The sequence below is a fragment of the Heterodontus francisci genome, chromosome 3, assembly GCF_036365525.1.
Source record: "Heterodontus francisci isolate sHetFra1 chromosome 3, sHetFra1.hap1, whole genome shotgun sequence".
In the NCBI taxonomy this organism is placed as follows: domain Eukaryota; kingdom Metazoa; phylum Chordata; class Chondrichthyes; order Heterodontiformes; family Heterodontidae; genus Heterodontus; species Heterodontus francisci.
In genome coordinates, this window is record NC_090373.1 from 84,422,935 (window position 1) to 84,449,999 (window position 27,065).

General features: G+C 44.1%; 1 protein-coding gene across 1 annotated transcript in view; it reads left to right on the plus strand.

The window, feature by feature from the left end:
• gareml (GRB2 associated, regulator of MAPK1-like) overlaps window positions 1–27,065 on the plus strand; it is a 223,558-nt gene that overhangs the window by 90,683 nt on the left and 105,810 nt on the right. The gene's annotated exons all lie outside the window — the stretch shown is intronic.

Here is a 27,065-nt window from a genome sequence, read left to right on the forward strand (position 1 = left end):
TGCTTTCATTGATCTCACCAAAGCCTTTGACCTCGTCAGCAGACGTGGTCTCTTCAGACTACTAGAAAAGATCGGATGTCCACCAAAGCTACTAAGTATCATCACCTCATTCCGTGACAATATGAAAGGCACAATTCAGCATAGCGGCACCTCATCAGACCCCTTTCCTATCCTGAGTGGCGTGAAACAGGGCTGTGTTCTTGCACCTACACTGTTTGGGATTTTCTTCTCCCTGCTGCTCTCACACGCGTTCAAGTCTTCAGAAGAAGGAATTTTCCTCCACACAAGATCAGATGGCAGGTTGTTCAACCTTGCCCATCTAAGAGCGAAGACCAAAGTACGGAAAGTCCTCATCAGGGAACTCCTCATTACCCTATACACTAAAGGAAAGGCTATCAGTGAAATTAGATTGCATTGAATATGAGGACATAATTGAGAAAATTGGCCACAGTAACTGGGCAAGCCCAATCATGTCTGTGGTAAAATATGAACAGAATAATTTGGACACGGTTTCTGAAAGTGTAAGCACTAGTACCAACAGCAAAGATATCCCTGATAACAGTTTGGTGTGTGACTTCCAAAGAAGAGCCAAGGAAGTTGCTCAATCCAAAGGGAAAGAACTTCTTGGTTTCCAGGTCATACTAGCCAGTATCCAAAAAACAGATGGTTTACTAACAATTAGTGATGTTGTTCTCGACAGGGTTAATCCAACCAAGCTAATGAAAAGACCCTTTAGATCCCTCGCCAGTTCTGTCCAGGGCCCCAGACTTAATGCCATTTCTATGCAGATCATGGAACACAGCCACAAAGTGAATAAGAGGTTTCTGATGATCCTGAAATACACAAAAACATAGGAACTATTCTGAAGAGTGAGAAGCATCCTGAACAAGCTCATATCAGAGATGTTTCAACAGTTAATGAAGCAGGTTCAGGAGCTGACAATTGATACGAAGGGAGTAGATGTTACAGCTCCTCAGAAACCTGCAGATGTTTCATGTATCCCCATGTGCAATGAGCCAACCAGCTCCCGGGACATTATGCGTCCTGCTGAGTCCAGCGTGAACTCTCCAGGACAGTCTCACAAGAAAGCTGTGAAACACGACAATGTTGAAAATGAACCTGAGAAGCTACCATCTACTGCTTCTGTTATTAGTCACACCTCACCCATTCTCCCATTCAATGCATGACTTATGGGTGCTGGAAAAAGTTTAATGACCTTACCAAGCTTGGCTTTTTCTTCAGTGCAACCATTCCCTGTTTCCTTAGTTCTGATGAAAGGTCACTGACCTAAAACGTTAACTCTGTTTCTCTCTCCACAGATGCTGCCAGACCTGCTGAGTATTTCCAACATTTCTTGTTTTTATGCCTGTTTCCTTAGTCCTTGTAGCTCAAGTGCCTAATCTCTGGTCTCAGTTTAATTTCCCTGCTCTGCACCGTCTCCAAAGCAGGATTTCTCCAGTGTTACCCCAAGACTAATGTTCTATTCCTGTGGCCATAAACTTCAAGATCTTGCTTGCATACTGCATTAATTGTTTCAATGAGATAGCCACCCTAACAATTCCTCTCCTAGGTATAAGCTGCATACTCCTACTATTCACGTTCTATTCTATTGCTTATTCCCTTTCTCCAACCTATTCACTTTATAGCTATTCACATTAAACAGTATCTGCCACTTGTCAGCCCAATCTATCCACATTCTCCTGATTCATTGTTCTCCCTATTATTTGTAGTTCTTCCTCTGCCTAAGTTTTGTATCATCTGCTTTATCCTTGGTTCTGTAATGTATTCATGTTAGTGATGTGCAGCCTTAGCCTTTAATACCACAGGTGCCACTCCATATAAACAAACGGCAACTGTTCAGAGTGACAGACCAAGGAGTCACATAAAATAATAATTCTCTATAGACAGAATGCTGCAAATTACAACAATATGTTTAGAAAAGAGTGGCAGGAAATTGAAATTAGTAGGGAAAATACACCACAACCTTAAAGCAAACACTGACAAAATGATCTTCACTTAAATAGCTCAGAAAGTACATTTTAAATACATTTTTACAGCTAAGTTCTGTAATTGATAATGGTATGGATGGAGTTAAAAGGAGAGTTTTTTAATCCTTCATGCCATTCTTTTTAAGTATGGAAGCAAACTAATACTGTTTTTTTTTAACCTCGGGGTAAAACTGTTTGTAAAATCTGCACATTTTTCACTTTAGGGATTTGGTCGGACTGTCTGGCTCAGCTTGTGCACTGGACTCAATCGATCTTGCATTCACTCAACTCTAGTGAGGAATCCCATGGTTACATTGATTGTTCTTTGTGCTTTTGCTTCCAGTCATTAGGGAAAAAAGGAAAAAAATTAGGCTGCAGATAAACTTAAGTAGATTACTGAAAGTTAGATGTACATGCAAAGAAAATAAATATTCAGTACCCTCTGAAAAACTGACCTTGCTATGTTTCCTTGTATTTTTAAAATATTTGTTGAGAAAATTATTTTTAGTCTCCCTCGCTATCAAAACTGATTTTAATTTGAATTTCCTTGGACTCCCGCCAGAACCACTGTCTGGTTGACTGATGGGAGTGGGAATGTTGGCAGTAAGAGGCTGCAGCCAGGGGCAGTTTAATATCGGGAGTCGGAAGGCAGCAGGATCACAGGCGGTAACACTGCCCTTATTTTAACTTGCCCTCCACTTGATTTGTGCTAGCTGGGATCCAAGAGTTAGTTTGGAACTTGCAAGTGAGAAAGCTCAGATAACCAGAGTTCCCACAGTAGCAATACAGGAAGAACTGCATATGTCACATTTAGGTTGAAACTTTATATCTTTTTGAGGAGCTAGAAAAAGGATCTCTACTGTGTGCATGTCTGTATATGTGTGTGTGAGTTATCTTATAGTTATTTATTTTCTTGCTCGTTAACAATAGCCAGCTCTCTCTGCACTACACCTCTTGACGCCTTCACTGCCTCTATGTTATAAAGTTGCTTGTCTGACATTCAATTCTTGGATGAGCTGCAATTTCCTCCAGTTAAACATTGTGAAGATGAAACCACCGTCTGCAGTCCCCACCACAAACTCTATACCCTGGCCACAAATTCTGTGCCCTTCCCTGGCCATTGTCTCAGGCTGAACCAAACTGATTGCAATCTTGGTGTCACATTTGACCCAGAGAGAGCTTCCCACCCCATATCGTCTCCATCACCCAGTCTGCCTACCTCCACATCCGTAGCCATGTCCATCTCAGCCCCTGACTCAGATCAGCTGCTGCTTAAATCCTCATCCATGCCTTTGTCACCTCTAGGCTTGATTATTGCAATGCTCACCTGGCCAGCCTCCCGTCCTTCATACTTCTTAACTCCCTGATGCCCATTGTGTGCATCATAGAATAATACAGTAATAACACAAATTCCTCCATCTATTCTAATCTCCATTGACTTCGTGCATTCATGCCCCTCCAGAACAGCTCTGCAGTAGCTCTCTAATAGAGCTTTAATGAGCTGGACCTCCTCCAGCTGTTCCAGACTTCCATTTCTAATTTGGTCTTTTGATATTAGAGCAAGAAAGAAAGGACTTACATTTATATAGTGCCTTTTATGACCACAGGACATCCCAAACTGCTTTACAGCCAATGAAGTACTTTTGGAGTGCAGTCAATGTTTTAATGCTGAAACCATGGCAGCCATGTTGCACACAGCAAGCTCCCACAAACAGCTACACGACGATGACAGGATAATCTGTTTTTGTGATGTTGATTAAGGGGCAAATATTGGCCAGGACAAAGGGGTTAACTCCTCTGCTCTTATTCAAAATAGATCCACTGGATATTTTACATTCACCTGAGAGGGCAGGTTGGGCCTCAGTTTAACATCTCACCTGAAAAGCAGCACCTCCAACAATGCAGTACTTCCTCAGTCCTGCATTGGAGTGTCAGCTTAGATTTTTGTGGTCAAGTCACCTAAGTGGAACTTGAACCTAAAACCTTCATGACTCAGAGATGAAAGTGCTACAGCTGACAGTGGGGATGGAGGAGTGATTTTGCCCATGAAAATTCCTTCAATCCAGTGTGCTCTGTTTTCCATCAAGGCACAGGTAAGTAATTTGCATAATGCTGCTATTTTCACTTCCACTATCCTGCTGCATCCTTAATAATAATTCTCATTATAGTGTTTTTACATGTATCTTTAACAACTGAATCTTTTGTGTGCATATTTCCTTTGCTGTTATTTTACAGTAATATTCAACCCTTAATTCCTCGCTTCCTTTTCCCATCTGGTTTTAGACACCAAATAACATGTTAACTTTTTGTGTAACAAATTGACACATTTGTTGCCTCCCTTTCATAGTTGGAGATTGTTCTCCCCCATCAAAAACATGCTCATGTTTCTCCATTGCAACAGTAACCAATACCTACAGGGCTTGGCCTGAAAGTTTGGCTTTCCAAAATTGGCTTTCAGCCATTTTTCCCAAATTTTGTGCACTTCACTTCTGAATGACCAAACTTACGACATTTTAACCAGTTTTTTAAATTCATTTTGGGTCGCGTTGCTGGCCAGGCCAGCATTTATTTCCCATCCCTAATTGCCCTTGTGAAGGTGGTGGTGAGCTGTCTTCCTGAACCGCTGCAGGTATACCCACAGTGCTATTAGGAAGGGAATTCCAGTATTTTGACTCAGCGACAGTGAAGGAATGGGATAGAGTTCCAAGTCAGAATGGTGTGTGGCTTGGGGGGGAACTTGCAGGTGGTGGTGTTCCCGCGCATCTGCTCCCCTTGTCCTTCTAGGTGGTAGAGGTTGCGGGTTTGGAATGTGCTGCCTGAGTAGCCTTGGTGCGTTGCTGCAGTGCATCGTGTAGATAGTACACACAGCTGCCACTGTGCGTCGATGGTGGAGGGAGTGAATGCTTGTAGATGGGGTGCCAATCAAGTGGGCTGCTTTTTCCTGGATAGTGTCAAGCTTCTTAAGTGTTATTGGAGCTGTACCCATCCAGGCAAGTGGAGAGTATTCCATCACACCCATGACTTGTGGCTTATAGATGGTGGGCAGGCTTTACGGAGTCAGGAGGTGAGTTACTCGCTGCAGGATTCCTAGCCCCTGACCTGCCCTTGTTGCCACGGTATTTATATGGCTACTCCAGTTCAGTTTCTGGTCAATGGTAACCCCAGGATGGAGATAGTGGAGGATTCAGCTATGGTAATGCTGTTGAATGTCAAAGGAAGATGGTTAGATTCTCTCTTGTTGGAGATGGTCATTGCCTGGCACTTGTGAGGCGCAAATGTTACTTGCCCCTTATCACCCCAAACCTGGACGTTGTCCAGGTCTTGCTGAGTGGCGAGTTAAGTGGCTTGTTAGCTGCATGAGAAACAGTAACAGCTTGTTTTGTTGGTGCATTGCAATAGTTTTTCATCATTGCTGACAAAATCAATTTTTGAGGAATTGCATGTTTGAAAGTCACATGTTCCTTTGATTGTGTTAGTTAGAATTTATGAGGAAAAACAGGCATTTTTATTTTTTTGACAGCAGAAAATCTAGCTCAGAATCCTGAACACTCCAATGAATGTTTCTTTATGAGAATTAAATTCTTAAAATTAATGTTATACCTGATAGTTTTTTGTGTAAGTTCTTTCCAGGGAAGTCATATTTGGAAGGACACAGGAGGAGAATTGCCTCTCCTGCTCCATTACCATAATGTACATAAGTGGGGTTTCCACTAAAGTTACGGCACTGGAGTGGTTGAACCCCTGCAGAAATTCACCCTCTGCAGTCTTTGTGGAAAAAAGAATGGACTGTTTCCTTATTTGCAGAGAGAGAAGTTCCAAAGAAAGACATTATTTTCATGACATTATGATGGTGATGTAATTATTCATTTCAATGCAATATCCTGTATTACAAGATTTATAAACAAATAATAAAAGCAAAATATTTTGTTTCATGAGGATGATGTCCCTTCTGGGCTAAGGCTTTAGTGAGTTGTATTTTACGATTGGTGTTGGATGTATTTCAGATGATGAAATTGTGTCTGAAAATTTAGGAACTCATAGCTTAGACATATTCAGCAGTCAAGAAATGATAAATGAGCGCACATTATGTGGGAGTGTACCATGATGTAAAATATTAGGTGGGGTTGCATCATCAGTGACAGCTTTGTAGGCTGGAACATCACCTTATTTAATGTACTGTTCTCTGCTGTTGAATGGAGGTAAGCTAAGTGATATATTTCGACGGGAAGAGAGGATGATTCATGGCTTCTTTAATTATGTCATCTAAAACTCACCAGGATATGGACGTAATTTGAGAAGTATCCAGTACTGGCAGACAAGTCCCTAGTTGCTTTCACCACCTGCCATGTTGCACTCTCAACCATCTGCTGCCTTGTGCTGATCCAGCATTTAAACCTCTGGCAGCTGATAATCTAGCCAATAATGGGGCAATGGTTGGAACTTTGGCCACCAATAGACTGCAGTACAATATGGCTACTGTGCAAACAAATGAGCATGGAATGATGTGATGTCATGGTGGGGGAAGGGAAAATCAGTTCTGCACAATGTTCTTGCCTCTGCTTCAGGCAGTGATTGTTGAATCTCTGCAACCAGTCACTGACACTGAGACGCATTATAACAATGCATATATTCAGTACATGGTGCTAACTTTCAAACCACTGGATAACTTTTGTTTATTTCACTTTATTTCAGAAGCTCTTATTCAGAAATAGAAAGGCATTGACTACATTAAAAGAAAATGTCATAGGGTCATAGAGTCATTTACGGCACAAAAGGAAGCCATTCGGTACATCGAGTCCATACAGGCTTTCCACGGAGCAATCCAGTCAGTCCCATTCCCCCGCTTGATCCCCGTTGCCCTGCAAGTTTATTTCCTTCAAGTGGCCATCCAATTTTCTTTTGAAGGCATTGGTTGTCTCTGCTTCCACCACCCTTATGGTGGGCAGCGAGTTCCAGGTCATTACCATCTGCTGCGTTAAAAAGTTCTTTCTCATATTCCCCCTGTATCTCTTGCCCAAAACTTTCAATCTGTGTCCCCTAGTCCTTGTACCATCAGTTAATGGAAACAGTTTTTCCTTGTCTAACTTAACTAAGCCTGTTATAATCTTGTACTCTTGTATTAAATCTCCCTTCAATCTCCTTTGTTCTAAGGAGACTAACCCCAGCTTTCTAACCTAACCTTATAACTAAAATCCTCCATCCCTGGAACCATTCTGGTAAATCTCCTCTGCACCCTCTCGAGGACCCTCACATCCTTCCTAAAGTGTGGGCACCAGAACTGAATGTAATATTCCAGTTGAGGCCTAACCAGAGCTTTATAAAGGTTCAGCATAACTTCCCTGCTTTTGTACTCAATGCTGCTATTTATGAAGCTCAAGATTACATATGCTTTACTAACCACTCTCTCAGTATGTCCTGCCACCTTCAAAGATCAATGCACATGCACCCCCAGGTCCCTCTATTCCCGCACACTCTTTAGAACTGTGCCATTAAGTATATATAGCCTTTCCCTATTCCTCCTGCCAAAATGCATCACATCACACTTGTCAATACTAAATTCCATCTGCCACCTGTCTGCTCATTCTGCTAGCCTATCTATCAGGCAGGTTCATATCATCCTCACTGTTTGTCACACCTCCAAGTCTGGTATCATCGACAAATTTTGAGATTCTACTCTGTATTCCAAGATCCAAGTCATATATAGCAAAAAAAGCAGTGGTCCCAGCACTGATCCTTGGGGAATACCACTGTCTACCATCCTCCAGTCTGAAAAACAGCCATTTACTAGAGCTTGCCACTTTCTGTCCATAATCTAATTTTTTAGCCAAGCTGACACTGACCTTCCTATTCCTGAGCCTTTTATGTGGTACCTTATCAAATGCTTTCTTAAAATCCTGTTATGACCAGGTGATAAGGAGTGTGGGTGGTTGGCACTGTCCACCTCCCAATTGACTGCAATCGTGTTTTATTAAAAAGATGCTTTAGCCCCTGGGTGTCTTTTGGGTCAAATAAACAGACAAATGATAGATTTTCTTGCAGGTAAAAAAGATGACAACTAGTTATTTTAAACAAATCCCAAAATGATTGCAACACCACTCATGCACGCATTCACTCTCACACGCACTCTCAAGAGAAGATAGATAGAAAAGTACAGGGTAAGAGGTGTTCAGAGTTCAAGTTGTAAAATCTGTTGTTTCAGGATTAATCTGTGTGATCCACTCAGGATGTGAATTTTTAAAGTTGCAGGTCTGTTTGCTGGTTGTCTGGTAGTCATTGGACTGTTGCAGTCTCCTGGTGATATACTTTGGGTTGAAGACGGTGCTGATGTCTTAGGTCAATTCTCACCAGTAGAAAAGTTGTTTTTTACAAAAGCACTTAGTTGTCTCTGCTGTAGCTAGCTTCCAACTTGTATTGCTGTCTCTCTCTCTCCCTGTTAATTCTTGCTGGAATTCAAGATGACTTTTTGCTGCACTGTGTGGCTGAGGACAAACTGATGTTGTTGTCTCTAGCTCTGTGCTGAAAAGACTCCCTCTTTGTTCCTCAAAATGATTACCTTTTAAGGTAAATTTTACAAGGGTTGGCTTCACCCACGTGACTTCAGGTTTCAGTCCGAGCTGGGCTGTATTATGGCCTTGATAATGGCCCCATTCTGAAGAGATAAGGATGGTTCACACTCCATTGTAATGGAGGTTATTAGGAGACAAGAAGTCTGAGAAAGGTCCTGTCTCATTGTTTTTGGGTCTAGCTCACATCCAGGAGTGATTATCTGTCACATTTCCATGCAGATGGGGATTAATTGGTTTTCAGTCTTAGTAGATACGGATGTGGATTTGAGTGCAAGAGATGCTGAGGGTCATGTCCCTTGTCCTGTTTTGTTGAAAGCACATGTCCCAGTCTCTTTAAAATTGTTCCACTTTTTTATAACTCTTAGTTTGGTTCTGTATTTTCATCGCTGCACTTTCGTGAGTGTGACAATCAATATGAACAACATCCACTGTATTCCCTTCATCAACCCTCTCTGTTATTGCATCAAAAAATTCTGTTAGATTAGTCAAGCATGATCTGCCTTTTACAAATCCATGCTGGCTATTCTTAATTAACCGAACCTCTCCAAATGTCTGTTGATTTCTTCCCTAATTATTGTTTCTAAAATCTTACTCACCACTGATGTTAAACTAACTGGCCTGTAGGTGCTAGGACTGTCCTTACACCTTGTCTTGAATAAGGGTGTCACATTTGCTACTGTCCAATCCTCTGGCACCTCACCCTTATCTAGGGAAGATTAAAAGATGATGGCAAGCTCTTCCATTATCTCCACCCCAACTTCCTTTCGCAACCTTGGATGCAAGCCATCTGGATCAGGTGACTTATCTATCCTAAACATAGCCAGCCTTTTTAGTACTTCCCTCCCACCTCTCAATTTTTACCCTATCCATTGCCTCTACCCTCTCTGTTTCTACTGATGTTTTATCAGATTCCACTTCCTTAGTGAACGCTGATACAAAGTACTCTATGTATATTATCCTTGTCCTGCGCCTCTAAGCATATATTACCCTCTTTGTTCCTGATATGCCCCACTCCACCTCTTACTACATACTTACTATATATATGTTGGTAGAAGCTTTTTGGGATCCCTTTTATGTTGACTGCCATTCTATTTTCATATTCTCTCTTTGCCAGACTTATTTTGCTCTTCACCTCCCCTCTCAACTTGTTGTATATGGCCTGGTTCTCACTTGAAGAATTCACCTGACCTGCATCATACACCCTCTTTTTTGTTTCATCATAATCTCCATCTCCCTCGTCATCCAAGGAGCCCTGTTTTGGTTCCCTTACCTTTCACTCTCAGAATTTACCGAGCCTGTACCTGAAGCATCTGTTCCTTAAAGATAACCCATTGTTCTGATACAGCTCTTCCTGTCAGTCTTTGATTCTATTTTACCCTGACTACATCTCTTTTCATTGCATTAAAATTAGGCTTCTTCCAATCTAGACATTCTACCTTATTTTGTTCCTTGCTTTTCTGCATTACTAGTTTAACCCTTATGGGACGATGATCACTCTTACCCAAGTGCTCCTCGACAGACACTTGGTCTACTTGGCCCTCCTTATTTCCCAGCACCAGATCCAGTCATACCTCTTTTCTCGGCTGAGAATATACTGATCAAGACATTTCTCCTGAACACATTTCATCAATTCCTCTCCCTTCTTACCCTTTACTCTAGAATTATCCCAATCGATATTTGGGTCATTAAAGTCCCAATATCACCACTCTATAGTTCTTGTCTGGAAAGCGTTTGTTGGGGAAGGTGGAGAACCAGGGTTTTGTATGATTTTTGTCATAATAATGTAAATGTGATTGACTTTTTAATACATTTCGATGAAAATAGTTGAAATGCTCTATCTGATCCATATGTGTTGCAGTATTCAGTATTAATGATATTACTCAGTATAAGTGTAAGACATAAACTAGGAATGGCCCTCTGGTATCTTGTGAGGTGCATGTAATTATTCTATGATTGAAGCACAGATATTTGCATGCACTGACCTATTCAGTCTTGATATGAGAGACCCAGATTAGCCTCAATAAAACAGCTAACCTCCCTCCATTCAGACTTTTTGAACAAATTAATTTTGCCTTTTATGTGTTACCATGTCAGTGGGTGATGGGGTGGGGTATCTGCTTTTTTAGACAAACTGGTCATTGAGGAAATGCAGAACATCATTGCCATTACCACCAGCAAAATCTTAAAGCACACACCTGGCTTCCGCACTTAAAGAAGGCAGATTCTTGTGGATATGGCTTATGGATTCTGCCACTACTTGTTACAATGTAAGCATAATATGTAAAACAGGGAAACAAGATAGAAGGGGAGATGATAATTGACAATCTGAAAATTTCTTTTGTGGAAAAAAAAATGTCTTAATGTAGGGCATCTTGGATTGGATGCTCTTGTCCTTTTAAAGGTAGTTTACTCTCAACTTGTGTTGGAGCAGCAACATCCTGGTCCCTGAATGGCAGGATACAAATCTGTCTGCTGTCTCCACATGCTTAGTGTTTGATTTCTGCCTTCAAACAGAGACAGATGTCAAGTAGGAAGCGTAAATTGGAAGGAATTCACTACAGGGACACATTCGCACAACTTCTAGAGGCTATTTTCAGAAGATCTGCAAAAGTCATACTTTTTGGCCAGAGTTCGTCCTTGGTTTAGGAAGGGGGAAGGTGGTAAAAGCACCTTTAAAACACATCTTGTGTGAACAATACTTTGTCATATTGTGTTGTGCTTGAGAAAAAAAACAAAGAAAAACATTCAGGAATTGCAGAATTTTTTTTTCAATGAAATATGATATGGGAGCAGTTTCAACTTTCTGCTGAACTGGGCTGTTTGCACCTCAGAAAGACAGGCAAATCTATGTTGGAGAGGGATGAGATGACATTTTTTCATGATATGAGAGCACTACTGAAAAAAAAAGGGTGTATGTGAAACAAAACGTCATTCTCACGTTATGGTTAAATGCAATCCCTCACGTCCCTAATGAAATTATAATTTTTCTTTCTGAGTGAGTTAATGGCTTGCCTCCATTATTGGTTTCAATGGTTTAATTATTACGTTTTTGTTTTTCACAGCTGTTCTACTGCTGCATATGCACCCAAAATCTGCCAAGGTCTTTTGGTGGATTTGTGTCTGGTGAAGGTAAAAGAGTATGTCTCAGATGCTGAGTGATTTATAGATGTATGGCAGGCTGGGCAGTCTTTATGGGGTGAATGAAACATCTGCCTGCTCTAGGCCTGAGCACAAAATCTCTTCTGGGACCCAAACAATTTTCTATCCCTTGCCACTGCACATTCGGCTGTTTTATGCTGTAATGCACTCTGGGCCCTAAGAAAATTTGGGACCCTCATGCTTAGTTTCTGGAAAGAGGATGGTGACAGTGGTAAAGGGCCTTTGTTGCGCTCAGGAGATGGCCATGGTCATGCTCTGCACAATGCTTTTAATCCTATATCAGTGTTTCATTAAAATAGAAAGATGCTGATTCTGTAGTTTAAAATACCAGTACCCTGATATTGTTAGAAATTATATTTTTGCCAATCTGTTAGGAGCTCAGAGCCTAAATGCTAAAAGAACACTTTTTTGCTGGTGCCATCCACTATGTGTATTCCTTTTTTTAAAGTGCTGGTCAATTTTGGAGGCTAGGATTTGTGTACCTTTGCTGCTTACCCTATGTCCCTGACAATCACAGAGCCGGAACCAAGGGTCAAAGAGCAGAGGTCAATGGTACAAGTACACAAACTGTGCATTGTTGCAATTGACCTCCACCATGAAACATATTCAGAGCAAGTAACTCTAGGGGCTGGATTTTGTTCCCAGCCTAATGTTGGGTTCCGTGGCGAGTGAGGGGGCGGGGGGGAGGGCGGAGAATCGGAGCGGCAGTGGTCGCCACGCTCTGCGGCGAAACCTGACTTAGCATATTTAAATAACACATTTGCATGAATTAAAATATAAACCGCAGCAATCTTACCTTCAGTTACCAATCCTCAACACCACATGCGGCAGTCATGCGCCTTTATTTGCCCGTCCAGGGAAAGCTGGCACCACCGAGGTGGGGAAGGGGTGAACTCTGCACTCTGATGAATATGGAGGGGGGATGCAGTAAACTCTGTTCTTTGATGGGTGGGGGGGGGGGGGTGGGATGCGGTGAACTCTGCATTATGGTGTCCTGTTTGCAGGGCTGGCAGCATTTTAAAAATGTCGCCAACCCCCATTCCTTCAACAGGTGATGTCGTGAACTGTGTTGCCGAGGCCTCCCCTGAAATGTGATTGGGCGGGGAGGCCGCTGGTCAATATGTAAAGTGACCGCCCACCTCATAATCGCAGCGACGCAGGTCCCGTGGGGGATGGCCACCATGTTGCATGCCCGCCGTCGGTCCCGGCAGTGGGACTATAAAATCCAGTCCTAGGAAGAATGAATTGGCTTCTTTAACTTTTAGCTGCATGTCATAACAGAAGTTAACTCTTTAATAGGCGAGGGACATTACAGCTTTAAAATAATAAATAATACTTAGCTATTATTTCTTAACTGTGGATTTCCTTTAATCAGGTCATTGGCTGCGAGTGGATTTTTCTTTGCCTCTCTCTCTCCTCCAGTTTTCTTTTTGTTCCTTTTGAGAAATGGCAACCTTTTGATGCTCACAATGCTAGGTCAGCCAGGACTGTAAATTGGCTGTGTGGGTAACTATGGGATTAAATTCAGATCCTATCACTGCGAAGCACAGTATGTCAGTGCACCAATTGCCTGTGATCCTCCCAGTGTTCCATATCAGCCTTTAAAAAAAAACACATTGTCAAAATGTCCTCCAAGTACTGTGGCTCAGTGCCTTCTACTTGAAGATAGTGATGGGTGTCGACTAATGTTATATGTAAGTATAGAATGAACAGTGCAGCACAGAAACTGTTTCCATGGACCAAGAGGCACTTATTGTACGTAACCTTTATAGATTTAAGAGTTACAGGGCCTGTTTTGTGTGCTCTAGCTCATTCATACAAAGGCTTTCCAGATGGTTTGGTCCTGAATTGTTGCTTGATGAAACCCTTTTTTTTGAGATTTCACTATTCAACAGCATCACTTCAGTGTGCATAACAGAAAGGTCTGAATGGGCTCAGTATACATAACAGCACAAACTGCTACTACTGAAGGAATGTAAAAGACTGCAGAAAAGAGCAATGGAAAAGAATAGTAAAACAACAGGAGAAAATGACTTAATCAAGTACTTAGGGCCACGTAGTCATTTGGAATCATTATCCTCATGGAAATATTGCCCAGAAAGGTGTTAAATCAATTATTACTGTCCTCAACCAGAATCATTGAAGTCACGTTTCCTTAGGTTATTAAAAATAACTGTAAATAGCTGGGGCTAGAAGTTGGGTCACCCCAATGTTCGGGCACTGGTGACGTGATTTGCGGCCTGCTCCCATCGGTTTCCTTGGAAGTGGGTGTTGTGTGTTGTTGTATTTTGTAGCGTAGCTGGGACATTCTGGAGAAAGTCTCAGACTCAGGATAAGGTCAACTAAGAAATCTTCATTATTGACATATATACACTCTCATCAAGCCTCCTAAGCTAACATCCTTCGCGCTACTCTCTCTTCTCCCAAGCCTCATGTGGCTGTTACATCATCATTCTCACAGTGGGAGGGATTGCTCTCATTGTCTTCAATGTTAACCCTTTACATCCTTATACTACAGTGAGTATCACGTGAATTTGGTGCTCCTGCCTCTTTACCATGATTGTAGCATAGGGCCGAGTGGGTTCTGTGCTGCTGGCTGACTCTTCGTGCTGCCGGCTGCCTCTGCGCTCAGCAGGGGGCTGAACAGTGTTCTGCTGAGAGCACATGGTGCAGCCAGCCTGCTATTCTTAAAGGCAGGATGATCCTGAAGCTGCACTGAATAATGTTAATGCAATTTAAAATCTGGAAAATGGAACACCAGGGCAGAGAGAGGGTTTCAGGGCCACAGATATGTTGCTAGAGGCATTAGAGGAGGGGATGGGCAAGAGGAGGTTTCACGGGAGGCCAGAAGGCCCTCAAGGATCACCCTTAGAAGGGAGTGGGAGCAGGGGCTCGGCATCTGGCCCCAAGGACCTCGCAGCGTGCCACAAGAGGTCTAGTGACCTCTCATGGGCAGTCAAGGTCAGTGAATACATCTTCACATGACATCTCCGACCTACCATACCACCAACCTCTAAAATTGCTCAATGTACCACACCTCCATCACACCTAGTAGCAGCAGTCCCTGACATTCGGGACTCATGCTAACATCCAGATACTGTACCTCATCCTCACACACTTACCAATTCTGCAGGCCTTATACCCACCTTTCGGTGCCTCCACATACCTCCAGCTATTCAACTATGTCAGGCATATTACCCAAACACAGCGCTACACAATCACTGACGTTCTGCCCTCTCTCTTGCAGGAGAAGGTGGGACACAATAGAAGTGAGGAGAGCAGAACTGGTGGGGGACAGGCACACCTGCATCTCCTGAGTCCGATGGAGGAGATAGCTCTCGGCATCATGTGGCCGGCTGCAACAGAGCCTTTGGGATTTGGCATCATTGAGGACATTGAGGATGATGGTGTGTTCCTGCCTCTTCTCAACTTACAGATCACTCGCATCTGGCATGTGAGTAAGCTGCTGAAGATGTGACCATGGACCTCTTGCTCCGCACCCCATCCTCCTTCCAATGCACCAACCTTCCCCTTCTGATTTCCTGCTTTCAGACACCCAAGAACTGCTATTTGCCCAGTCACAGCAGCTCAAGGAGGAAAAGCGAGAGAAAGCAATGGCACCGCCCTGGTGAAGATGCCCTGTCACTTGATCTGACACTTGCAGCCACCAGATATTGGCACTGTACGTACATGGAGGCTCGTATAGAGCTGGAGTCTGCATGTGGTGAGTTACTGAGCGCGTATGGACTGCAGCCAGGTCAGGGTAAGGATGGTTCGTTTGCCAGCTCACTGGAGGGCAAGGTTGCCGATGAGTTTTGCTTCAGAGGATTGAGCTGTGAACAACATACAAGTGAACGCTGAGGAAAAGCATGTTTCCACATTGGCAGAGGGTATCGCACAGAGCTTGCCCTCTCCGCATCCTCTGTTCCATCTCTGTTGTGCTGCAGACCTCGAGGCACTGCCACAGTTACCCCATACCTGTTGCAGCCTTTGTGGGGATAGGTTTCCTACTCCTCTGCCATCCCTCTGGCAAACTCAGGAACTCACCACAAGACTTCCAAAAGCACCCCAGAGTACTGTCAAACTCTTTGCAATAGCAGAAGTTCTTCAAAATTACCTTACCTGTAAGTTGCCCGGCCCTCGAAATAACACTAGTACAGGGCCCATCTTGCAGCTGTGCTTGTTCTTTGTAGAGTAATTCACAGATTTGTTGTTTAGACCTGCGTTGTCCAAGTTAGGTATCGTGGTGTCACATCAGGCTGTGTGATATCAGGATAGCACTCATTCTGAGGCTTCCAGCAAACGCTGGGGACGTCTGCGTGAACGTTCTTGTCATGACTAAACACCATGATGGGCCACACTGGAAGTGGGTGGTGGCACAGTGCATCCCAGCAACAGGGCACTAGGTGTGGCACCCCAATATCCATTACTGATATTCTGGAAGATGTATATTGTGCTTGTCACACTACGTGCTTTCAGTGCTTGGAATGAGATATTTTTCCACTTTCGGCAGTCAGCGTCAGCGCAACTTTACCATCTTTTGCCAAGTCCAAAACTAGGTAGAAGGTTACATTGGGGCGAGGCGGAGGTAGGACTGTTGCTTGAGTTCTGCAGTTTGTATTGACAGTAATGAAAATTCATTGAACACCTCAGTAATTAGTGCCTCCACATCATCAAACACAGAAGCAACTGGGAAAAAAAACTTCAATTTTTAAAAATGGGGAATGAAATTGGACCTTCACCAGTAGTGTGAAACAGGTTCATGGTGAACTCTGCATCTCTCTCCACAGATGCTGCCAGACCTGCTGAGTATTTCCAGCATTTCTTGTTTTTATTTCAGATTTCTAACATCCGCATTAGTTTGCTTTTATTATCATGGTGAATTATAGCAAGTTTCACACTTTGTCTGATTTTCTTATCCAAAAGAACGTCGATGTCGATTCATTCTGAGCTCATTTCACATTACTGCCAAAGACTAATTTCACTTCCCATGGATTTTTAAGGAAGATTTTCTGACTCCTTGCCTGTGATAAGATAGCAAGCCTGCCATGAGAGGGATTGGAACATTGTTGACTTGCAGCAGGCCTGATACTGGAACACAGTCACTGGCTGGAGAATTTATCATCTTATGCCTAAAGTGCATTTCAGAAATTTCAGGGCAGCTTGCAAAGTGGGCTGTCCAGCTTAAAACCAGGTAGGTGGCAACCCCATCAAATACTCCCAGGTTAGGTATAGCATGGAGCTGGTGCAGAGCAAGTCTCCTTTTAAATAGGAACATTACTGCTGGAAGGAGGTGGGGGTGGGCATGAAGCTGCTTTTAATGTAAGTCATCCTTCTTGCAGTTAGAAAAACAATTACTACAGAACTCGCCTACCTGTTAGGAAGAAATTGTCATCTTTCTATTCTTCACTTTACTGGGACTACAAAAAAGAAACAGTAAGTGGGGTAATGGTTAGCAGTGTAAACATTCAGAATCAGCCAAATGCACAGAAGCCCTATTCTTAAATGCACAGAGCTTTGGAATTTTTAATGTCCGCAAAGATCCAATGGTCTTGTTGCCAACATTGAAAATTTAGGAGCAGTCCATTGACCGTCTGAATGCTTTTGGAATAGTAAAATTACTATTTAAAAAATTGGCTTTGTATTGGTTGCGGCCAGAGAGATGTGAGATTACTGTTGAATGATCTCATCACTCTGAACTACACTGCTCAAACTGCAGTTATACAGATGGCTTTACATCGCTGCCCTGCCAAAACCACTTCTAAGCCACACAAACTGTGCTATATTAGTGCTGAATGCGATTTTCAACTTGGACAAATTGTGAACATACTTGTGATGTGGACTTATGACCAGTAGTGTTAACATGAGCAAATTCATTTCACCTGAGATCTTTAAAGCCAGAGAATGCCTTTTATCTCATCAGTCCTGGTGTATTTTAGTCTCACCTTTGAAAGTTAAGGACAACATTTTAACTCCATAGGACTATGCTCCTCTCTTTGGAACTCCTTCCCTTAGCACATGTTGCTTATTAACTGCCTTCCTGAAGGAGTTTAATCACCTTACATGAGTGGTCTAAGTCAGTGAATGCATCTTCAAATGGCATAGCCTATGAACTGAGCCACTAACCTCAGACACTGCTCAATTCACCAACTCCCCTTCACTCACCGACCAATAAACTCCATCAATCACGACTCGTACCTCACATTCATAGTTTCACCTCGCCTTCACACATTTAGCATTGCTGCAAACCTCACACCCACATCTCACAGCTTGCACACACTGCCAGCTATTGAACCATGACAGCCACATCACCCAAATACATTGCACCACACTCAGTGACACACTTCCCACTCTCTTGCAGGAGAAGGTGGAGCACAACAGGAGGCAGCAGCACTTAACCAGTTGGGGACAGGTGCGGCTGCATGTCATTACTTCCATGGAGGAAATGGTGATCACCTTAATTGGAGTGGCCGTGACTGAGGCTATTGCCAGCAGCTGGGTTGAAAGCATTGAAGATGACAGTATGTTCATACCTAATTTGATGTCTCACATTCCTCATCTCACAACCTTTTCTGATTTACAAGATTTAGATGGTCTAAGCATGCACCTGTTACTTTCCACCCTCCCCTCACCACAACTCTAGCCTTGTGTCTTTCTCCTTTTAGAAACCTAAGAAGTGCAACCTGGCCAGGCAGTGGTTGTATATCAAGAGATGGAAGAGCAAGAAGACAGTGATGAAGAAGAAACCTGTTGCTCACTTTCACATCTGCAGCCAGGGCAGAGGACAAGGTTAGTACAGGTGCCAGCTTGCTGGAGGGTGAGGTTACACACAAGTTCTGCTAAAGAGGACTCAAATAAGGACATCAATGGGGCGGCCTACAGAAGAAGGCTGATGGGTAAGCACAATGAAATGCTTGGTGCATTTCTGCCAAAAAGCCTGTGGTCAATATCAAAGAGCATGGAACAGTCCGACACCAACTTGGCCGAGAGCTTGGAGTCCATCCTCTCCAGAGTGGAAGTGGTGGTCGACTCCATGAGCACACTTGTCTACCCATCCATAATGCAGTGTCTGATGGCAGACGTCTCAGGTTCCATTGCAGCACAAGCACCCAATATCTGAGTGCTTCAGCGGAAGCTCAAACTGAAGTCATGCAAGCTCAGCTTGCTAGCATGCAATCTGAGGCTGCTGCTAACATGGCTGTGGATGCCAGTGTACAAAGAGGCTTGCAGGGTCTCAAAGCAGTTTTGCAATTTGTTCCCCCAACACATTGCTAGGATTGCTGAGGCAGAATCCTGTGGGGGTGGCAGTGGCTCTGTGGAGCACGAGCTTGCTGTTCTCTCTCAGGATGACAGCATTCGTCCTCCCACCCTGCCACTCCACCAGCGCTCTTGCTGTTGCCTCGCTGCCCAGACTGCTGCCGCCCATGCTCAGATGGTGCAGTCCGAAGCTGGGCCTTCTAGGGTCACAACTGTTTGAGGCCGTCCTGCAAGGCCACCTGCAGCCTCATCCGTTGAAAGTCAGCAGTCTTCAACCAGCCAAGCTGCAGCCACTGGGGTAGCACAATGTAGGAGCACTAGGACAGGCAAAGACACATGGAAGACAAGCACGAAGGGAATGCAGAAGGGTGATCAGTTTAATTTTGTATGGAATATTGGATGGTTTTATTTATAAATTTGGTTCGGAATGTTTGTTTGGTGATGGCTTTTATTTATTTATTTATTTATTTTTTATTTAGAGATACAGCACTGAAACAGGCCCTTCGGCCCACCAAGTCTGTGCCAACCATCAACCACCCATTTATACTAATCCTACACTAATTCCATATTCCTACCACATCCCCACCTGTCCCTATATTTCCCAACCACCGACCTATACGAGGGGCAATTTATAATGGCCAATTTACCTATCAACCTGCAAGTCTTTGGCATGTGGGAGGAAACTGGAGCACCCGGAGGAAACCCACGCAAACACAGGGAGAACTTGCAAACTCCACACAGGCAGTACCCGGAATTGAACCCAGGTCGCTGGAGCTGTGAGGCTGCGGTGCTAACCACTGCGCCACTGTGCCGCCCTATTTTTTTTTTAAAGTTAGAGTTCTGATGAGGGGTCAGCATTGTGGCCCAGAGGACATTGTGATGATCAGTAACAGAGGGAAGGTGTGGGACTATTGGTGAATGGGGAGTTGGGGTTACATTCATTGATATCACAGTCTGATGAGTCTACTATAGACAGCCCGACCAGAAAGGAAATGTGTTGGTTGCCCCCTCCCTTCCTCTTCCTCTTCCTCCTCCTCCATTTCCTCCTCAGCTTCTCGCCCTTCACATGGTGGCAAGGGCTATGCCCTCATGACAGCGAGGTTGTGCAGCATGCAGCAGACCACAACGGAACATGATATAGGCTTTGCTGGGTACTGTAGGGCTTCTCCAGAGTCCAGACAGTGGAAGCATAATTTAAACACCCCAGTGGTCTGCTTGATCACATTTCGAGTGGCAGCATATCTTTCATTATATGCATACTGCCCACACATGGATTGCGCACTGGAGTCATAGAACCTTAGAAAAATTACGGCACAGAGGGAGGCCATTCAGTCTGTCGTGTCCGTGCCGGCTGAGAAATCTACACCCAATATAATCCCACCTTCCAGCACCTGGTCCATAGCCTTGCAGGTTACAGCACTTCAGGTGCACGTCCAGGTACCTTTTAAAAGAATTGACGGTTTCTGTCTCCACCACCATTCCTGGCAGTGCATTCCAGACACTTACCACCCTCCGGGTGAAAACGTTTTTCCTCATGTTCTCTCTAATCCTTCTAACAATCACCATAAATCTATGCCCCCTGGTAATTGACTTCTCCACTAGGGGAAACAAGTCCTTCCTGTCTGTCTAGGCCCCTCATAATTTTGTACACCTCAATTAAGTCACTCCTCAGCCTCCTCTGTTCTAAGGAAAACAACCCTAGCCTAATCTTTCCTCATAGCTGCCATGAGCCATGTGGTCAGCACATAGCCCTTGTCACCCAGTAGCCACCCTCTGATTTGTCGTGGAGGTTTAAACACAGATGGAGCAGCGAACTGCTGCAGACTGAAGGCATCGTGACTGCTGTCAGGATATGGGGCACTGACCTGCATGATGCACTTGAGTATGGTCACACACCAACTGGGTTTTAGTGAGTGGAATCCCTTCCAGTTGCAGTACATCTCAGAGTTGATGTGTGGCGCCTGCAAAGCAATGTGTGTGCAGTCAATGGCACCCTGCACCATGGGGAAGCCTGAAATTCTCATGAAGCCAGATGCTTGCTTTGCTTGCTGCTCTCTGGCAAGGCAGAGTGAAATGTGTTCTGTTTACTTGCACACAGAGCCTCGGTGAGCTCCCTGATGCAATAGTGGGTGGTGAACTGGGAGATGTTGCAAATATCGCCTGCTTTAGCCTGGAAGGAACCAGAGATACAAAAATTCATGGCCATGGTCACATTCACAGCCACTGGCAATGCTGTCCTTGCCCTTTTCTGAGGCTGCAGTTATGGCTGCAGCGGGTGGCAGATTTCAGTTAGCACCTCCTTAGTGAAGCAGAAACATCTGACACACTGTTACTTGCTGAGTTTGAGGTACAAGAATTGCTTCCTGAACACCCTGGATGGATATGGTCTCCTGCCGAGAGGTCTTCTCCCCCTCCTCCTCCTCTATCTTCTAGCAGCTTGCCGTCCTCTGAGTCGCCTCTGTTCATAGACTTCAGTAACTTTAAATGGCAGTACAAACCACCAACTACTTCGAAGAACTCAGCAAGAGACTGTAGAAATCAATCAACAACTACCTAAAATGATCCTTTTGAATAGTACTGGTGGGTGAGTGGGGTGGATGGGGTGTGGGGTGTTGGGTGGTGGGTCCTTCCTACTGCAGAATGCATGTTCCTCTGTGCATGTTTAAGAGAGGGTGATAACTGGAGTGTTGAACTCTAAAATGGTAGCACTGATGTCAAATTAGCGCTGCACGCTGATTGACGTCACAATCTACTTACTCTGCATACTTCTGGCGCACATCCCTGTGCCAGTTCTAACACCCTATCCAAGGTGACATTCGGCATGACCTGCACCAGAGACTGCATGCCTGCTTAGGACATCAATTTGGAATCAAAATGGCACCTGTAGCCCCATTAAAATTGCACTCCACAACCAAATTTTTCAGCCTCGGCATTTTTGCACATGCTCAGTATATTTTCTACCTGGCTCAACTTCAATTGTATGGCACTTTTTTAAGTATTCTTATTTTTAAAAGGGACTGTGAAATTTTACTTAGCTAAAACTATGAGAAATGTGTCTGTGAGCAGAAACAGAATGGGATGCCTTCAGGATGCAACCCAATTCTGAGATTCAGGAATGTTGGAGCCGTTGACAATTAGCGACAGATACCCCAAATATTTGTTTTACTTGTTATGAGGTAAAGAAGAATAGAAAATGTCCCTATGTCATGAGAACACATTGAGAATTTGTGTCCACTGAGCATCTGATCAGACTGCTGAATGTTAACAAAATAAATACCATGACTGTCCTCATATCAGTGGGAGGTTAAACTTTAGCTCACTGACCCCATCATTTTCAATTTGTTTGTTTAATTGATGCTGTGTGGGTGAAAACATTCTGTTTTCATTGCTATGTTTTGGTGCTGCCGACTTACAGCCAGATGGACACATGTTATAACTACACGTTGGAATAAGCAAACGCCTATTAAATTTTCCTTTAATGCCTTGTGTTTATAACTTTACCCTCAATGTTGTCCTTTCGATCTTTTCCTAAAGAGGACCTCCCATTTAATTACATCAAAATCTGAAGCAAATGTAAGTTTATGTAAATTCTTGTAAATTTAACTTGCGTGTTTTGAATTTTATAAGCAATCTTCCTGTTTACTGCTGTGTGAGTTCACGTTTATTTTGGTAATCAAAAAGGATGTTAACTGTAAATATAGGACTTCAGGGCAGCCTCTGTCACAAGGTGAAACTACAGATGCTTTGTCCATCAGAAGGGCCATGTAGGTGGATGATGATAATGAAGCCCTGTGGGGGGGGTGACCCGCTCATTGCCATCTGTTGCCACCTCAGGCCTTTGATGGCGTTGATCGCTGGAGGAAACCAGCAGTTTGGGCGCAACTGGCATCCACTCTGTGCTTTGTTGCGTCATTTATGCCGCTGACCGGTCACTTCTGCTGACTGCAGCTTGCACTCTGTGCACATTCTCAGTTACTGAAGCAGTCCGTGTAGAAATGCAGCAGGACCTGGACAATATCCAGGCTTGGGCTGATAAGTGGCAAGTAACATTCGCGCCACACAAGTGCCAGGCAATGACCATCTACAGCAAGAGAGAATCTAACCATCTCCCCATGACATTCAATGGCATTACGATCGCTGAATCCCCCACTATCAACATCCTAGGGGTTACCATTGACCAGAAACTGAACTGGAGTAGCCATATAAATACCGTGGCTACAAGAGCAGGTCAGAGGCTCGGAATCCTGCAGCGAGTAACTCACTCCCTGACTCTCCAAAGCCTGTCCACCATCTACAACGCACAAGTCAGGAGTGTGATGGAATACTCTCCACTTGCCTGGATGGGTGCAGCTCCAACAACACTCAAGAAGCTCGACACCATCCGGGACAAAGCAGCCTGCTTGATTGACACCCCATCCACAAACATTCACTCCCTTCACCACCGGTGCACAGTGGCAGCAGTGTGTACCATCTACAAGATGCACTGCAGCAACACACCAAGGCTCCTTAGACAGCACCTTCCAAACCTGTGACCTCTACCAACTAGAAGGACAAGGGCAGCAAATGCATGGGAACACCACCACCTGCAAGTTCCCCTCCAAGTCACACACCATCCTGACTTGCAACTATATCACCGTTCCTTCACTGTCGCTGGGTCAAAATCCTGGATCTCCCTTCCTAACAGCACTGTGGATGTACCTACCTCACATGGACTGCAGCGGTTCAAGAAGGCAGTTCACCACCACCTTCTCAAGGGCAATTAAGGATGGGCAATAAATGCTGGCCCAGCCAGTGACACCCACATCCCATGAATAAATAAAAAAAATGCCTGTGCATTGTTCCTGCATCCACTCTGAGTGTTGCTGCATATGGCTCTCCATGAGGTTGGACACTCTCTCAATGAAGAAACTGATGTGCTTCAAGCACTGGGACATTGTGGAGCACATGAGATGAATGGACTCCTCCATTCTCATTCCATGACTCCGCAGAGTCTCAGGTAACTCCAACATGTGGGCACACATCTCACGCTGGTTCTTCAGGTAGAGCCGCCTGTTTCGTGACTCCTGAGACTCTGCATCTCCACCCTGCTGAGCAGGGCTGTGCCTGTCCTCCGTCCTCCAAGTGTGACTGGCCACAGCCGACTTTGCCTCCCCCGAATCCTCCAGCTTTGACACGATGTGCCACTGTTTCTAATACCATGCAAGGACCCACCGAGGTGAGTGTCTGCACGAGTGGAGGGAGCACAAGAAATATGTGACGGTGCAGGCTCCAAGGTGTCTTCCTTCTCTGACTTTTCGGGAACTTGTTGGCATTGTGTGGGCTCCTGCCACTCTGCAGCTTGTCCTGGGGGAGACAGAAGAGAAGATGGTAAATAAGAGATCAGGACAGTCAACAAATACTGACACTGCTTAAAATAATGAGATGACAACTCATGCATTGACAGCTCATTGCACAGGGAGGATTGCCATGCATCCCCTGAACCTGGGGATGTTGAGATCCTTTCACCCTGTCTAGCTGGACTTACATTTCCCCGTCTCCAGCGTCCATGTGGCTTGTCACTCTGGCCAGATCAAGGGCCGCCTCCTCAAAATGTGTTAGTGATGCGAGCTGGGGTATCCCAGCATCCAGACATGCCCTCTCGCTCTCCCTGGCATTCATCTCCTGTTTGGCCTGCAAGGTGAAGAAAGACGCAGTTAGGGCAATGCCTCTCTCCCTCATCACTTGCCGCTTTTCATGCACATAAGACATTGCAGTCTGCACTCCAGCCTCCTGACCAACAGCAGTAGGGTTCCATCCTCTGCTTATGGGTCATCAAGGCTGCTGAGCACACATCTCTCCCATGGTCAGGAGAGCTCTATGTGTCCTCAGGATGCCCCTCGCTTTTGCACTCGGGTGATCGCTGACGAGGAGGCATGCCATCTGACTTCGGACTCACCTTGCCAGACCTGAGAAGGTCATTGAAACATTTCCTGCACTGCACCCAGTTCCTCCTCACCACTCCTCTGCTGTTTACCTTGTGTGCCACCTCCAGCCATGACCTCTTGGTGAGCTTTGCAGGCTTTCTATTGCTGCTGGCAGGGAACAGGATGTTTCTTCACTCAGTCACTGCCTCCAGCAGCACCTCCAGTGAGACATCGGAAAAACAGGGGGGCTGCCAAGGCATGGGGGCCTTCCCTGCCCTCTGCTCAGCTCCTCCTTGCAATGTGGGGACGAATGGCAATCACAGCAATGGTTGCCGCTTGCCCTTTAAATCGTGCCCGCCGCTGACTGTGTCCCACCTCCTTCTCGCATCAGCTGCCACTAATTGGACGGCAAACACGACTCTAGGCCAATCAGCTATTTAACATATTAGAATCACAATGCGCGCGCGTTGCCGCCGCAGTGCAGGGTCGGGACCCAGAAATGAACGCAATGTTGGAGGCCCAACCCAGGAATTGAAATCCCGCATATGGTATCCAATTGTTATGATCCTGTTCTGCAGAAAATTGCTGCTGTAGTTCCAATAAGTAAACACACAAATTTATTATTCGTCTTTTAATTTCTTTTCTCGGCTACTGACATTGGTATTGGATTTAAAAATTGATTTTAAATGAGTTGCAGCTTGATTAGTATGACAACAGGTTGCTATGGGGAACTGGGGGAAAAAAAGGCCAGTGGAATGATTGCTTTGGTAGCTGAACTTGTAGTTGTTGTTCACTGCTGGAACTTGATGTGATGGAGATGAAAATAGCTCTTGCGATCCTCGACGTCAGATTTTCCAGCATATATTTGGAAAAATTTATTTTAGTAAGATTGGATGCTCAGACCTCACCACAACAGATGCAACTTAACTAAAACTTTAGATTAGCTGTGATCACTTTGCTAAATAAAAGGATTTTTTGTGCCATGATACAAATTCTGTGATAGCCAGTACAAACTGCAGTTACAGAATTCAGCTCCAAATTTCTCTGAAGTTGCCATGCCAATCACAACCTGGAGCAGACCGGGCAGAACTTGGGAAAGGTACAATTTGCCAATAGTAAATCAGTAAGAGACTTGGTGGAAATGTTACAAACAGCACTGGTTGCTAAATGTTTTCCAATTTGTTGCTGAATTGCCAACAAAACAAAAATCCAACCTGAGCTTGGATTAAATAGTCCATTACACCAGAGACCTTTGTGAACCAAGAATTACATTACAGAGGGAGACCACTGTGAATTAATGTATTAACATAAAAACAATTGGAACAGCAGCAGAGTGAATGGAAACTGGGAACAATAAGTGTGCAGTGAGTAGTCTCATGGATGTGATTAAATCCTTTTCCGCCTGATGTTTTAGCAGCTTTGCACAGCAATGAGCCTGGAGTCTGACTCTCTGCCTTCTGATTGGTCTCCCTGTGGGCATGTGGACAGAGGGAATGTGTGAGAATGACAAACTATTGAATGGTTCTCAGCTTTCTATCTGAGCCATTGGTTTCCATGGCAATACAATACCCAGGGAGTGCTCAGAGGGGAGAGAAAGAAGGCCATGAAATGATGAAATAACAACAAATTCAATTTTTGAGCTTTAATGAAAAAAGTAGTTGAAGATTGTGCAAACAGAAGTGTGTATTGTGTGGCTGACTGCATCAACTAAATCTTAAGAGACTAAAAGTTCAGTGGTATTCACAGAAGACAAAGATAAATGTAAAATCATTATTTCAGAGGAAAAGCAATAATTCAAAAAAATTGAAATCTAGGTACATGTTTTTCATTATACGGACATTTCATAATGCTATATCCACCGTCTCAAGACTCAATGTTGCCTGATCCGCAAATTCATTGTGTAAACATTTTCAGTTCTCAGGCCTTCTCTATCAAGAGGAAGCATTTTTCTGCCAACAAGTTTACCTCACAACCAGTTGAGTGATTTGCAACCAGATCACCAATCTCCTGGCTAAGGTTGATTGGCAAAAGCTTAAAGGAACCTTAAATATTGAGATATAAAAACAAGAAGAAAATATTAATAATTGCAAAAATGATATTTTAACATGCTGATAGTAAGTGCAGCAGCCAATTTCTAAGCCTGATATTTCCAATTCAAAAATTAATTTAAATTGCTGAAATTTAGAGGATTA